This window comes from Otolemur garnettii, unplaced genomic scaffold (genome assembly GCF_000181295.1).
Source record: "Otolemur garnettii isolate 467f Iridium unplaced genomic scaffold, OtoGar3 scaffold00039, whole genome shotgun sequence".
NCBI classification, from domain to species: domain Eukaryota; kingdom Metazoa; phylum Chordata; class Mammalia; order Primates; family Galagidae; genus Otolemur; species Otolemur garnettii.
In genome coordinates, this window is record NW_003852434.1 from 6,570,430 (window position 1) to 6,576,301 (window position 5,872).

Below are 5,872 nucleotides of genomic sequence, written 5' to 3' on the forward strand. Positions count from 1 at the left end.
ATCAGTAAGCTCTGTCAGGCATGTAAACCCAATCACATTACATAATGAATTACATCCCCCCCCCCAAAGATGCATGAGTGTACCTACCACAATAGAACAAAAGGAACACACCTCACTCTGCTTCCCGACTCTATTGTCCTTCTCAAGACAGGAGGTTGAAAACCACCTCTTCCTGGATTCCCTGGCCAATGAACGCCTCTGAACTGCTCTTTGTCCTGTCCACTCCCATAGAAACGTGGTTACCTCTCCTCCACAGGCTTTCACTTCTGCTGAGATCCTCTCCCAGGCCAAGAGACCTTTCCTGCTGGGAACATATTTCTTAATTGTAAGTACTTCAAAATTAAGAACTTCTTAAAAACCTTGTCTTAGCATAGGGAAAAAAAAGTTGATTTTCTTGGGTTTTCTTCCCCCTAACATGCTACCTGTGCTGTAACTGATATTTTCTTATCTAATTGCTTTAAATTTAATAAATTGAGTAGAATTCAACCATTATGCGCTAGGCATTTTGCTAGATGCCATGGTTTTCAAAGAAGTGTAAGATCTCAGCTTTGAGTCCTCATCAAATACTGCTTTCCACTCCCATTATGCTCTGTATTTACTAACATGATCATTAATTTCACTTATTCAATTTCAATTATTTCAATTGAAATTTCACATTATTAATTTCAATTATTATTAATTTCACTCATTATTTCAATACACAGGCCTGTTTACTTGGGTTAGTCCAGCTGCTTTGAGCTTCACTTCCCAGGGAAGCTTAGAAAAAAAAATATTTTTCTAAGTTTCTTTGTACTTTGAAAATATTTTATCCATTCAAAATATTTAGAAAGGAGATGAGATGTTGTAGATTTAGCCAGTGAATCATAGGAATCCTTGAATTCTCATTATAAAAGTAAGAAGAATGGACTAGAATGCTTCAAGATTAAATACTGGCACTTCCTTGATATGTATAAAGAGAAATGTCACCCTTTACGTAGCTTATGAGATAATGAAATGAAAAAGTTTTAATCAAAGTAAAAAAAATGAAATTTAACATCAATAAGCAGTAGGAAGGAGAGAAAAAATTTTCAGAAGATATCTAGTATCTGTATTAATCAGAGTCTCAGTTTGTTGCCCTTGGTAGAGTGCCGTAGCATCACAGCTCACAGTAACCTCAAACTCTTGGGCTCAAGTGATTCTTATGCCTCAGCCTCCCAAGTAGCTGGGAGTATAGGCACCAGCCACAACGCTTGGCAGTTTTTAGACACAGGGGTTTTGCTCTGGCTCAGGCTGGTCTCAAACTTGTGAGGTCAGGCAATATACCCTCCTCAGCTTCCCAGATTGCTAAGATTACAGGCATGAGCCCAGTCTTTTATTACCATTTTTTTTTTTTTAAGACAGAGCTTCAAGCTGTGTGCTGTGGCATCACAGCTCACAGCAATCTCCAACTCCTGGGCTTAAGTGATTCTCTTGCCTCAGCCTCCCAAGTAGCTGGGACTACAGGCGCCCGCCACAACACCTGGCTATTTTTTTTTTTTTTTTGGTTGTAGTTGTCATTGTCATTTGGCAGGCCCAGGCTAGATTCAAACCCACTAGCTCTGGGGTATGTGGCTGGCACAGCCTTTTAATAGTCATTTTTATATATTCATTTTATATAGACAGGGAAGACATGTACCAGGTTGGTTCTAACTAAGACATTTAATGGATAAGATTAAGATGTTAAGCATGTGAGCCAAATGCTAAGATTTCCTGTAAAAAAAAAAAGGCATTACAGTCTCATTCTTCAAAGCTTGTCCACCAAGATCCCCATTTTCATTTCCTCTGCCTCGTTTTTTTCCTTTTTCCTAAGTGGCCCCTGCCAATGTTTTCATCCCTCTTCTCTGCTTTTATGGGATCAAAGATGGCATCCTACCTAGACTTCTACACACACTGGGCACTCGGTAAATATTTGCTGAGTTAAATTGGTAACAAAATGCTGGGCGTGGTGGCTCATGCTTGTAATCCTAGCACTCTGGCAGGCCGAGGCAGGTGGATAGCTGGAGCTCATGAGTTTGAGACTAGCCTGAGCAAAAGCGAGACCCCGTTTCTACTAAAATAGAAAAACTGAGGCAAGAGGATCACTTGAGCCCAGGAGTTGGAGGTTGCTGTGAGCTATGATGCCATGGCACTCTACTCAGGGCAACAGCTTAAGACTCTGTCTCAAAAAAAAAAAAAAAATCATTAGATTAGTAACAAAAGAGAAATAAAAAAGCCTATAGTCATGGTTCTTCATAAAGTGTGTTCTGCTCAGTATCTGGCATGGAATCTCCTGCGATGTCAGGGCTGCTGTCCCAGCAGCAGGTAAGGGGTCAAAGGGCTGGTTTGGAGTGTGCTTCTCAGGGGGAGCCACGGGCTGCATCTGCCTGGAGAAGAGGATGCTGTTCCTGAATTCTCCCCAGAGCAGCCACAGGCTTAGCAACCTGTGTCTATGCAGAAGGGCCGCCTTTTCTACTTTACACAACAGCACCCCACGGCACAGAGGCAGCAGCTCAGCAGGTGCTCCATACAGATCCCTGGACCCCAGAGCATCCCACCCAAAGCCCACTCTCTGAGGATAGTGCCCAGCAGTCTACACGGCAACAGGTTATCCAGGAGGTTTTTACACATAATAAGTTTTGAGGACCACTGAGGAAAGGAAAGGGGAGCTTATACCTAAAGTCCTAGAAAATTTTAAAAACATCACCCAGCACAAAGGAGATTCAAGGAAGTTTTTTCCCTCCACTTACTGTTTGTTGATCTTTTTCACTAAATAGCTAAGATTAAAGACCACAGAATATTCCATGGTTGAAGCAAAGAGAACTGCAGTTGTTGGGGACATTTTGCATTTGTTTCTGTCTTATATTATGCTGAAGCGTGAAACATACTTAGAATTTTGAAACGATCACAGCTTTGCACACGAGTGAGCTGAGTGTGTGCTTTCTCCTCTCAGTTTGTGACTATCAAGAAGATATTTCCTTGGTAAGAAATCTCTTGCTGGAAGTCAGAAGGAACTCCTGGATGCTCGCTCCCTCTAGGGCTGTTCTTTTACTCAGAGTGGGCAGGGCTGGGCAGAGCAGCCTTGACTGCTGTGTAACCTGTGCTAAAGAGGAACTTCTAATAAAATTAGACACCTCCTGGGGCTTCGCACTCTGCTTTAGTTCCCGGTGGTAATTAACATTCACAGAAACACCTGAGTTCCCACAATTTCTCACATTCAAAAGAGGAAGTCAAAATTAGCAAAAGAGACCTAGTTTGGTCTATTGGGTAGAAGACTGTTCAGGCCACTACAGGGAGGAAGTAAGTTTTCATACAAACTAAGTGGCAGCTAGCATGTGGATATTTGGGGTGTGGCTGCGTGCTGCAGAACACACAGATCCCAGTGAACGGACTTCAAAGGCACTCACACAATATCCAGGTCTCGGGCTTCTGGAAAGTCTAACAATCTCCAATTTGAATATACAAATACATATACCATATGCTGACTGAGGATGGTCGGGTAAAGGACAGAATCACTAGGTAAATGACAGCTGGTTTCTTTTTTTTTTTTCTTTTTTGAGACAGAGCCTCAAGCTGTCGCCCTGGGTAGAGTGCGGTGGCATCACAGCTCACAGCAACCTCCAACTCCTGGGCTCAAGCGAGTCTCCTGCCTCAGCCTCCCAAGGAGCTGGGACCACAGGCACCCGCCACAACGCCAGGCTATTTTTTTTTTTTTTTTTTGGTTGCAGCCATCATTGTTTTGGCAGCCGGGGCTGGATTCGAACCCGCCACCTTAGGTGTATGTGGCTGGCGCCTCAGCCACTTGAGCCACAGGCACCAAGCCGACAGCCGGTTTCTAGGCTGAAATCTTCAGATTGCTGTTATTATACAAAAAATCACAGGGCAGGCCTCTTACAAAATGAATGAGTTATAATCAATGAACATGTCTTTCCCTCGAAAGAGATGTAGGCTTACCTTCTATTTATTGAACCACTGGCGAGGGGCCAAGAAGTGGGGGGGGAAGCTATGCTATCACTAGCAAGATCTCTTTAAAGAATACGTTTTCAGTGGATTTGCTTTTTGTTTCTGAAAAAAGATTTCTTGTTTTGAAGTAAAAGAAATAAGTGCCAGTTTATTAAAAGTATTTTTCAGATAATACAAAAAACTACAAAGAAAAAAGAAAGTCGACCAGCCAATCTCCAGGGATAGCCACCTGACCTTAGCTGCTTTTCTTTTCTTTTTTTCCCTGGTATTTGTTTATTAAAAGGAAATGCAAAAAAAGGGGGGGGATGCAAAAGAAATTGGATTATACATCTTTTAGCATTTCCAAAGCTCCTTGGCACTCAAAAATATACTTCTATCATTTTAGCACTGGAGTCTGGGATGGAGGAAAGACGTGGAGCCCCGTGCTTGTGCGGGTCTGAAGGGCCCCGGGAAGCAGCAGCCCAGTGCGGGGCCGCCGGGGGCCGCGCCGCCTTCCACCTGCTGCTGACACCGGGGTGCGCAGGAAGCAGGGCCGGGGGCGGCGGGCGGGCGGCGGGCTCGGCGAACTACTCCCGTGGACCAGGTGCCCGCTGTGGTTTTGAAATGCGTCAGTGAACACAGCCCACAAAGTCCCTGCCCTTGTGACTCGGGGCTCACTTTTCCCACGGCCAGGCTAATCACTGTGAAAGGGGTGGGCGACGAAACCAAGCATTTTCTTGACTTACTATTCCATGAGCTTGACCGAGTGAGTTTCTTTGCGAGCTGGGACTGCTTCAAAGATGGGAAGTGGACACCTCCAGGCAGGCAGAAATCTAGGGCCCACCGGATAGGCGCTCAGATCCGCAGGGACAGTCTTTCCTTCGTTCTTAGTTTCGGGTCTGGGAGCAGCCCGGGGTCGCCCAACCCCGCCCAGCGGCCCCGGCGCGTTCACCCCGAATCCCCGAGGGGCGCGTCCTGCCCACCTCCCGCCCTGCAGCCAGGGACCGGCTCCCCAGGGAGGACTCTGTGCGAGCCGCCCTGAGAATTCAGAGGCATATACGGTCTGTCCCAGCAGAGAAGACACACACAGGTAACACAGCAACGTCGGCGGGAGGCCTGGGGGGGACACCGCCCGCGGCCGGCGCGGCTCAGTCACCACCCTGAGCCCAGAGCAGGCCTACCAGGTAGGAAGCCCAGCCCAGGATGATGGGCACAGCGCGCCATCTGATTTTGTGCTCACTTACTAGAACCTTCCTTTGCGGAAAAGCTTGTTTTCTGTAAGATCCACACAAATGGAGCCCCCTCCTTCATTGGAAAAGAGGCCCTTGTGGTACGTTTTTGGAAATCAAGTAGGAATCAAAACTCCTTTAATGTATATAAAAGGGCAAATCTAATAAATTTAAAATAAGCTTCAACTATCCTGAATGCAGTCTGTGGTGCAGTTTACAGATAGAGATTCTTTAGAATGAGCACGTGAGGTGGGTAGGTCTGAAACTATTTCTGGTTTATAGATGTGTAAGTTGAAATTCAAATGACTGGTTAAATGACTAGTGTAAGATCACAAAGTTTCAGAAACCAGGATTTGAGCAAAGACATTCTCACTCTGAATCAAAATGATGTTTAGTGACCCCACACTGCCTCTCATAAAATGTTCTTTATGAACTATGTTGGGACACATACCACGTGGCAAGAATCCCTCAAGCCAGCCCTGATGAAGGGACAGGGCTCCCTCCCAGTAAATTAAGTGAGGGAGCAGAGTGTGTGCGGATTGGAAAGCACTGCTAAACAGATACAAGCCCCAAACAAAAAGGTATCTGGTAAAGGGCCGAGGAGGGGACATACACAGAAGCTTAGGATGGTGTGGTTTTAGAGGAGGCTTCTCTCCTGGGTCACCCTGTCCTGCATGGATACCGAGTACCTGTCTAAAAACAGGCCA

General features: G+C 45.5%; 1 protein-coding gene across 1 annotated transcript in view; it reads left to right on the plus strand.

Annotated features, from left to right (window-relative positions):
* Nucleotides 1–283: 283 nt before the first annotated feature.
* Nucleotides 284–5,872, plus strand: part of PLAC8 (placenta specific 8) — a 23,669-nt gene continuing 18,080 nt past the window's right edge. Inside the window, exon 1 of the mRNA XM_003790037.3 lies at nucleotides 284–325. The gene's annotated coding sequence lies outside the window, so the exon portion shown is untranslated. The remainder of the gene's footprint in view (nucleotides 326–5,872) is intronic.